Genomic DNA, 10,103 nt, shown 5'->3' with positions numbered 1-10,103 from the left:
TGACATAATGCTTTCCCTACCCCCTTATCCTAACCCTAACCATCAAAAATGAATGCCTAACCCTGACCCTTACCCTAAACCTAACCATAACCTAAATGTAACCCTGACACTAAAACCACATTTTGAGTCTCAAAAATGCCTTCAAACAGCCCTCGTGGGGACCGGGATTTTGGTCCCCACAAGTATAGTAAACTATGAATTGTTGGTCCCCATGAAGATGTTAATACCCGTCCACGTGTGTGTGTGTGTGTGTGTGTGTGTGTGTGTGTGTGTGTATGTTTGTGTGTGAGATGTGTGTGTGTGTGTGTGTGTGTGTGTGTGTGTGTATATATATGTTTGTGTGTGAGAGTGTGTGTGTGTGTGTGTGTGTGTGTGTGCAAAAGCATACATAACAATCAGGTTTACGTATAAATGAAGCTTTCCAGACTGATCATGACACTGTAACCAGTACAGCGCTTTTCGAGTGCACGAGTAAGTCTTCTGTGTACCTGACAGGGTTTAGCTCTGTAACTACCCTACACCCCAGATGCATATCTAATGTTCACATTTATTTTCTCACAATTTTTCTAAAAATACCATACTAGCATAATAGTTAGAATTCACAAGTCAGTCATACAACACATGCTTCAGTAATTCAAATTCTGGTGAAATTTATTATTCAATATATAAAAATCAAGTAAATGTTACTTTTTTTGGTTAAAAAATATTTTTAGCCCTTCAACTGTGCTACAGATAGTTTGTGTATCAGTTATTCTATACACATTCCTCACTTTGCTACTGGCTTTGTTTGGATTCAGCATTACAGTTCTCTTGCTGGCTATACTTAATATACTGGAAAGTCAGTGGCTGATTAAACATTCGTCAGTAGGTCAGGCAGCTAAACATGAAACTGCTGCTGCATTTCATGTCAGTGAAAAGGTAAAGGAGAAGCGGGGTTGGTAGAGGAAGATGTAGAAAGTATTTTCTGACTTCATTCTAATTTGGAAATGAAAAGATACAGACGCTCAGAGACAGTCAGGACCTGAATATACTTTCTTTTAGCATACCTCAAGGTAATTATTCCATTAAGCTTAGATGCTTCCCGCAGTGGAAATGGCCTCACCAGCGTCCATGAGGAACAACAAAGCTGCTTTGTATAATAAAATTTGCAGTGTTATATGAAAATCCAACTTTTCATTAATGTTTACTAGTCCTCGCTAGCTTGCCTCAAGCCCCATGTTAATGAGCTCTGGAAACAAATCTATACTGTTCAATTTATATTCGTGCTGTCTGAAAGATCTGGCTGCAGTGGAAACTAGATGTATAATGTTAAAGCTTGAGCTCAACCCACACATTGATATTCATGTTGGCTGACTGTTGAGGTATAGAGAATTAGAAGAAAGAAACATAGGGGAGGGAAAAAAAACAAGTCTCACATGAATCATTTTAAAGCAAAGAGAGCGAGCTCTGATGCAGATACACGAGGAAGATGAGGGGGAAAGGTGGATGTGCAACGCTTCAGTGGGATAGAGTTTTCAGTTCAGACTTGGAGATAGGGAGCAACTATGTAGTCCTGTCAGGGGTGGAGAGGTCATTGCGCTACTGGGAACACAGGGAAAAGAGAGCCAAGGTGCTGAATTCAAAATGAGGAACCGTGGAGACAGCGAGCGGGGGCTGAAATGGAAGAATTTAGTGTGGATTAAAATGAGACAGGCTGCAGCCTTCTGTATGAGTTGTAGAGGCTGGAGAAAGGTCGGCCGGGAGCCCAGCCGGGAGGGAATTGTCGTCACGCAGACGAGCAGTGGTTGCACAGTGTGTGAGTTCACACCAAGATTATTGCTAGTCTGAGCAGAAGAGAGTGTGGAGCTGTCAGTGAAACGGCGGTCTTGTATAGGGATTTTAAAAAAATTGTCTTGGATTGATGTGTCTGGCAGATATCCAGCAGTAGATGTTCACCAAGCAGAGGTGCAAGCCTTAAGATGTGTGTTGATAGGAGAAAAGAAGAATGTTCTTATCATGCTGTCAGCTATAAACGTAACATATTTCGTTTTGCCATGTTTTCTCTGTCATGTACTGTTACAGTTTTAGATCCATCCATGCATCTATCCATCTTCTGCTTATCCTGGGCAGGGTCCCAGGGGCAGCAGCCTAAGCAGAGAAGCCCAGACCTCCCTCCTCCAGATAGTCCAGAGGAACACCGAGGCGTTTCCAGTGCAGCTGAGAGATATAATCTCTCCAGCGTGTGCTGGATCTGCCCCAGGGCTCCTACCGGTGGGACACCATGAACACCTCACCCAAGAGGCATCCTTGTCAGAAGACTGAAATACCTCAACTGTCCAAATTCTGTCCATGAAAATTATGAACAGAGAATTGACAAAGGGCAGCCCTGGCATGCTGGTTATGTGGACCAAGCTCTTGCAACTGTTATATAGGGCTCGAATGGCTTGTAGCAATGGGCCAGACCCTCCATATTCCTGAAGTACCTCCCACAGGACACTCTGAGGAACATGGTCGAATGCCTTCTTAAGTCCTCAAAACGCTAGTTGGGAAACTCCCATGCACCCTCACGTATCCTCGAGTGGCCGATGAGCTGGTCCAGTGTTTCGTGACCAGGACAAAAACTGTTTTGTTCCATAACATATACCACAGACTTCTGCTGTAGCCATTGTTACTGTTGATGTTTCTGCTGTCAGTACTCATAAGTACTCAAAAAATGTGAAATTGACATGTAAACAAAACAGCATTTAAATGGTTTGCTGGTTATTTTTAATGGCAATTTGTGTAGTATCCAAACATTTTGGAAACAGGACTGTATTTCTGTTTGAGACAAGTGCATGAGCTGTGCTCAAAAGCACATGCTGTTGCAGGATTTCTCGAATCCTGCCAATTAAAAGAAACCGAGCTTTTACCGAAAGGGTGGCCTTAAGAAGTCCAAGGATAATATTGCCTCTTTTAGACTGAACTGAGTAAGATTTGTAAGGAAGGAGTCATAGAATTGAAAAGTACAGAGCTGAAGGTGAGCTTACTAATTCCGTTTGCAATTTTATGTGATAGTGGAGTCAAGGAGAAGATGAATGCGAGTGGATTCTACAGCCCTGGGAAAATGTGTGAAAACATAGACCCTGGTGAGGGCAGATTAGGAAAATCAATCGAAAAGATTCTTCGGAGAGCAAACATGAAAAGGGACACTTGAGGTTAATATGGTTCAAAGCAAAAACAGCCTGAGCTGAGGTCAATTCTACAAGAATACTTCTCTTACGTAGACAGATTTATGCTCCAACTTGCAGATAACATTTTCTTCAGACCTGCGAACCTGATGAGGTGGAGTCTACTGCTGAAAGCAACAGTAGGGGAGACTGGGTGGAATAGTAAGAGGGGGAAATTGTAACACACTCTATTTGTCTGTGACCTTTGCACTTTCAGTTTTTTATTGAATATTTCTGTTTTGAGTCTTGTACCTTTTTTTTAGATAAGATTTTTTTAGGGTTGGTTTCTTCATATTTATATCCTGAGGTTTTACTTTAGTTGTAGTTATCTGGGTTATTTTCATGGTTGTATGGCTGTATTGTGTTCCTTGCTTCAGTGTATTTTAGGTTTCCTGTGTTACTGGTGTCAAGTCTGTTTCTGTGTCCCATGTTTGGTTACTTCCTGTTTTATTTTGCTAGTCTCTAGTCTTGTGTGCTTTGTTTACATTTGTTTCCCCTCTGTCTCATGAGTTTGATTTGGTTCACCTGTGTCTTGTTTTACTCAGCTGTGTTCTCGCTCCCTAATTGGCCTGTGTGTGTATTTAAGCCCTCCGTTTGCTTTCGGTCTTTGTTGTGTCATACTACTTGTTCTTCATGTGCTCCCTGAGTAGTCGGTGTTTTCACTCGGTGCCTGGCTTTTCTGTTGTGCCAAATAAAGATTCGTTTTTCCTTTTCTTGCTCTTAGCATATGCGTTTGGTTCCATCTGCCACACTGCGCAGAAACAAACTTGAGTGATTACATGTAATCAGAAGATGCTCAGGATTCTTTCTCTGCTTATGGAAAAGTGCAGTTTCTTCACTTCTGCAGAAAGTCTCAAGGTCAAAACAGACATTAACTTTTTCAGCAGTTTGAGCTGCAATAGCTCATCTTTTGCATTGGACCACAGAGGCCAGCCTTCGCTCCCCACATGCATCAGTGAACCTTGGCTGCCCATGACTCTGTCACTGGTTCACCACTGTTCCTTCCTTGGACCGCTTTTGATAGATACTGACCACTATAGACCAGGAACAGCCCAGAAGACCTGCAGTTTTGGAGATGCTCTGTCCCATTCTAGACAACCCAGTTTATCGAACTCAAATCCTTACTCTTGCCCTTTTTTACCTGCTTCTAACATCAACTTTGAAGACAAACTGCTCACTTGCTACCTAATCTATTCCACGCACTAGCAGACGCCAGGATGAAGAGACAGTCGGTATTCTTCACCTGTCAGTGGTCATAATGTTATGCCTTGAACGCACAGCTTGCAGTACCTGACATTCGAACAAATCTGTAAGAACATGAGACAACTTTTTCTTTTAAAGTTGCATTATTAGTGACAACTGAAGTAATGTGATTACTTTGGAGATTGCTCCAAAGTAGATTAGTATGATTGGTACTCTGTATTTTTAATTTCAGTGTTATGATTGGTGGGAGCAACTGCAAAACTGTCTTTTTGCATTAAAACGATTATAGCATTCTCCTCAGTAGTAAAAAGATAATAAGTTGTTATTAGTTTGTGTAGATATGTCCCTTTTCACAAAAGAGGATTAGTACATTTTTAGCATTTTGAGATTTTTTTTTTAAGGAAAATGTTACAATGTTGCTCCTGGTCCCGCCTTAAGTAAGATCCATTAATAAGCTTATCTTTTACTAGAGATGCATTGATTGATCAGCTAGCAACAGGAACTAGTCTGTCCAGATTATGATCAGCTGATCAGCCTCTGATATTTCTGAGCAACTTCAGAAAACTAACCAATCATGGTGATGTAGACCATGGCAACTGCCCTCCAGCATGATGAAGAGAAGAGGTTTCTTTGGATCGATTTATACTCCCCACCCCCAGAGTTATTTAGCCTATTTACATATTTTTTTCTGCAAACTGGAATCTGATCATCCAGCATCTAACTACAGCTCTGGAATCAAAGGTGATACAAAGATAAGTAGCAAGCCTAGGATTTTTTTTCATTTCTCTAATTTGTCTCTCCTCATCTCCTCTGTCCTCCTCTTTCCTGCCTGATGACCTGGAAATCAATTTCTGTGCCATATCTTAAATGATTTCCTAAAATGGACAGGAGAGAGGAATGAGGAGGCTCGCTGGAGGACAGAAAACGCACAGCTGTTTTAGTCCTCTGTAAGTTGTTTTGGTTGTTTACTGCATGATTAGACATTTCATTCAATGTAAATGTGAATATATTAGTGTCACAAACACTGTTACGCTCACCTCATATCTAGGATCATAAAATACAGCATTAGGCTGTAACAGAAGAGGTGATAGTTTTAACAAATGTCATATGTCATTGACATGGTTTCAAAATGACAGCTCGGGAACAAGGATATGTCATTTTGTAAAATTGTAAAATACCTGCTGCCTTGTCTACTATCTCCTCGTGTCTCTTCCTCGCTCCAACCACTTGCATATGTGGAAGGATGGACTAATACATGTGGAGAGGCACTGAGGATGCATGAGCTGAGAAATGAGAAGGTAGGCTATAGCTCTCTTGTGCTGTTGCTAATGAAGCAATTCAACACACCTAAATAATCGCCACACAAATTTCCCAAACATCATGGTGCCATGAGAGAGGGGGAGACTATAAGATGCTGTAATTTTCTCCTTGCTATACAAAAACATCAACAAATTGCTTTTCGTAAAATTTTACTAGTGCATTTTAACAAGAGCAAATTGTCTGTTTACCAAATGAAAGCTGTGAAGCACAAAGGCAAATAAAGGGCATAAAAATCAAATTGTTTCTCCCAAACAATCTAGAGGGCACTGTTGATAAGTGTTAGAGCTCCAGATGATGTTTGAACTGATTTTACATCATCTCACACTGAGTTGAACCTTAATGGAAAAGAAGCAGATGGGCAGTGTTTGTCTGAAGGGCTGGATGAGGTCAAGAGTGGACGTGTTTCCCCCGACAGTAGAATGAGATTTCAAAACCTTATAGCGGATGAGGAAAGATTGAGATCGGCACTGAAACATTCTGAATCACCGGGGTCAGAGGAGGATACAAGGATGGAGGAGAAAAGAACCCCCAGATGTAACGCATACATAATCCTTTGCCGTGTAAGAGCGGGGCAGAGTGCATAAAGGAGGAGATGGAGGCAAGTTTCCACAGAAATGCTGTTTAGTTTTTTTAGGGTTTTTTTTTTTGTGCTGAAAATTTCCGCTGAGCCAAGCTTTTTTGCCTCTTTGTGACAGCAGCTGGGAGGCTTTTACAATTAATTTTGCAAGGTTTTCAGACAGCCAAGCTTCAGGAAGGAAATCATGACAGTGAAGGTCAAAAGAAGAACAGAGGACGGCTAATGAAGGAGGAGTGCAGTCTGTGGAGGAGTTCTACAGCCTGCAGATTCTGCTAAGAAGAAGTGCTGTGAAGTAAAGCCAGATTAAAATTGTAAGTTGACACAGGAAGTGGTGGCAAACTGCTGAATTCAATGTCAGATGATATTTTTAATATTAATAGAAAGATGATCAAATCAAAGATGAAAAATTAAAGACTGTGGTAAAGATGAGACAGAATGTTCAATAAATGATGGCAAAGTAGTACTATAATACGTATTCATGTATTATTTACAATATATTCATTATTGTTTTTATCCCTTCACCAAGCAGTAGCTGAGGCTGAGGTGGAGAGATGCCTAAAGTCCTGTTTGCATGTCTCTGTGCCTTTCTATGAGCAAGATCATACAACAAGGCTGAATTTCATAAAACAAAAATACAAAAACTTAAAAACTGGGCATGAGAAACACATGGAAAAGGAACACTCACCAGAGCAAAGGCCACGACTGTTAATGAAAGTGTACCTGAATGTGGCACATATGACTTAAGCTATACATATATATGAACATTCATTTTTATGCTGGTCATTAATTCTTGTAATAAGTACCGTTGTAAATAAACAACAACTCAGGCACAGGAGAAACATTCGAAAAGTGGGTTTTCTTGCACCTCAAACAAACAAAAATAATAACCTGCCCAAGGAAGAGAGAACTCAGTGGTGCAAAACCTTATAAACACGAAGGGAAAAACACCACAAGGACAAGAAAGTCAGCACAAAGAAACTCATTCCCCCATGCTGTCGCAGCAGATGGTTCAGTCCATTTCTCTGCATTTCAACCAGCTCCACCTTAACCTCCTCTTATATTAATCCAGGATGGACTGATGTAGCAGACGGGTAACTCAAAAGACAGACAAAAAGTAACTGTTTATATCCATCAATGACATAATGGTGTAAACCAAATATGTGCCACCATTATTTAGAGTACAGAGACCATAGTGAAACCACAAACCTATATGTCTGATTTATGTGCATGTAGAGGGTGGATGAATATCATTATTACAGGTTTGTGATTGTAGATACACAACAATGTAAAATGCAAAAATGTAACTGTTCAAAGTAAAGCTGACTAATCCAAGTCACAGAGACTGCACAGAATAATGGACTGTGTTCAAATGCTGCTTGTTTATGGACCTACTGAAAAACTAAAACTATATTTTCAAAGTGGAAAACACAAGTAGAAAATCCACCATTCAGACATATGACATCGGTTTACTGATCCTAAAACCCTTCTTGCTGAATCATCTGAAATACTCAAACCCTCCATTAAAGGCAGACACTAATCCATACTAAAACCTAAATATTTACTATGCATATGTGCACATTTTATCCTGTTCTGTAAGCTACAGCAAAACCATTTGCATACACAAATGCTTCCCTGCAAGGCTCTGTCTCAAGTACCTGTAGGAAAAAAACAAAGATTCCATGATTGTAAAGCAACAGCTTCAAATTAAGACTTAACACTGCTGTCTGTTTGAAAAAGAGGAATGGCAGTGTTCTAGAACAGAGAGCCAGAATTATAGGATAGAGCAGAGACTGAGGCATTGTGCTGCAGAGAGACAGCAGCAAGTGTTTCTGTCTTGTCTGAGGTGATCAATGCCTGTGAGGCAGCACAGAAAGGCAGAGATGAGGGAGATGAGCTCCGCTGTCTGGACTGCTGACTGACAGCTCCACCATCCTGTCTCTGTGATGGTCTGAGTGAAAGCGAGCTGACCTTAAGGGTTGAATAAGGTTAAATCGACTGCAATGTTGGGGACAGATGGCCCTGTGTCTCAGAAAAAGCAAGCAGGGGCTGGGAGAAGAGACGGATGAGGATAGTGAAAGGGAAAAAAATAATGAAAACAAGCAGGCAGACTGCCGTGGATTTACTCTGTCCTTCCTCAACAGACTCCTGTGGATAAGCTCCCATGTTTTTTGGTTTTTTTTGTGGGTTTTTTTGTGCAGCTGTCCATGCAAAGAGGACGAGTTGCACAAGTCTGCAGCTCAACAGCAGCTATAACCACAGGGGGAAAGCCTGAGATCAAGCAATATTAATGCTGATTGGAATAATAACAGGAGTGCCTGGCTCAGTGGGGGAGGCACTGTCGCTCTTTATAAAGTGGATGTGCAACAAACCTCCAGCAAAGCACCTGACAACTCAGGGTAACAGCAAGCTAACGGCTTTCTACAGCTTTTTCCCACTAGAGAACATACCAAGCAAACAGCACGCAGTAGTTTGAAGTCAAATCAATGAAATTTTACTTATATAACACATTTAATTTGCAGTCAGCTCGATGTGCTTTACAACCAAGCGCATACAAACTGGAGCATGAGAATTTATTTAAATGACTACAAGAACAAACACCACAAATAACAACATCCTCTACAAGACACTGATAAACCGCATGGAGATAGACTTTATCTTGGATCAGACAAATAGTCAGACTCCAGCATTTGTTTAAATCCATCTGTTACACAAAGTAGGATTAAATTTAAAAAAAAAAAAAGAAAAACAGCCGAACAAGATAGACCTGCTCTGTCAAATAATTCAGCTCCATTCAGTCCATCATAATTCTTCTGCTTTCTGGATGAGAGCAGCTATTACATTTTACTGGGAAAATTGTTTAAGAGGTGTGACATTACATATATCTCCAATATATGTAATGCAGTGCACTGCAAAATATTCTTCATCGTGTTAGAGGCCTCATTATACCTTGATGACAACAGTGTCTCCACAACTGGATGTTTCCGAAATATACAATACTGCTCTTTCGACAAACAACCCGTGACTGTGTGGATGATTTGTCTTCTACAAGCTGTTATAACTCATATGTTACCAGCACTCTCATGACTGAAGTATCCACCATTGTGTGATGGTTTGGGTGGGGCAGAGCGTAGAGTAGACCATATCAAAATTACCCAATGGTTTGTGAAGTGGGCAGCATTGGAGGCGTAGTGGTTAGCACTGTTGCTTCACTGCAACAAGATCCTGGGTTCACAGGAATCACAGGTTTCAATGCACCATCAGGCCTGGGCCTTTCTGTGCGGGTTTACATAATCTCTCTGGGTAATTAAGTGATTTGATGCGTTTTAATTGGCTGTAGGTGAGAATGGATTTCTGTCTCTCTGCGTTAGCCCTATAATAGACTGTCACATGGCTAGGGTGTAGCTTGCCTCTTGCCCTATAACAGTTAGGGATCGCCTCCCAAATTAGACAAGTGGAAGACAATTGATGTCTGATTTGTAAAGCCCCATTTCAAAGATTTAAAGATGACCATTTGTTGCTCTCATGTTGGTCCCCATAAGTAATCATATTTGGGTGAGACGGTGCAATGCTAAGTTATTAGCTAAAGCTAGCCAGCCAGGTTTTCAAGCTGCATTCATGACCGTCTATATCAGGGGTCGGGAAACTGTCCTGCAGGTTTTAGATATGTCCTTGATCCAACACAGCTGATTTAAATGACTTGAAGTTGTCCAGATTCCTGGTAATGAACTAATCATTTGATTCAGGTGTGTTGAACCAGGGTGAGATCTAAAACCTGCAGGACACCGGCCCTTGAGGCCTGGAGTTCCCCTGGTCTAAAT

Source organism: Oreochromis niloticus, linkage group LG10 (genome assembly GCF_001858045.2).
Source record: "Oreochromis niloticus isolate F11D_XX linkage group LG10, O_niloticus_UMD_NMBU, whole genome shotgun sequence".
In the NCBI taxonomy this organism is placed as follows: Eukaryota; Metazoa; Chordata; class Actinopteri; order Cichliformes; family Cichlidae; genus Oreochromis; species Oreochromis niloticus.
The sequence above is the reverse complement of the archived record's forward strand: the minus strand, read 5'-3'. Positions refer to the sequence as shown.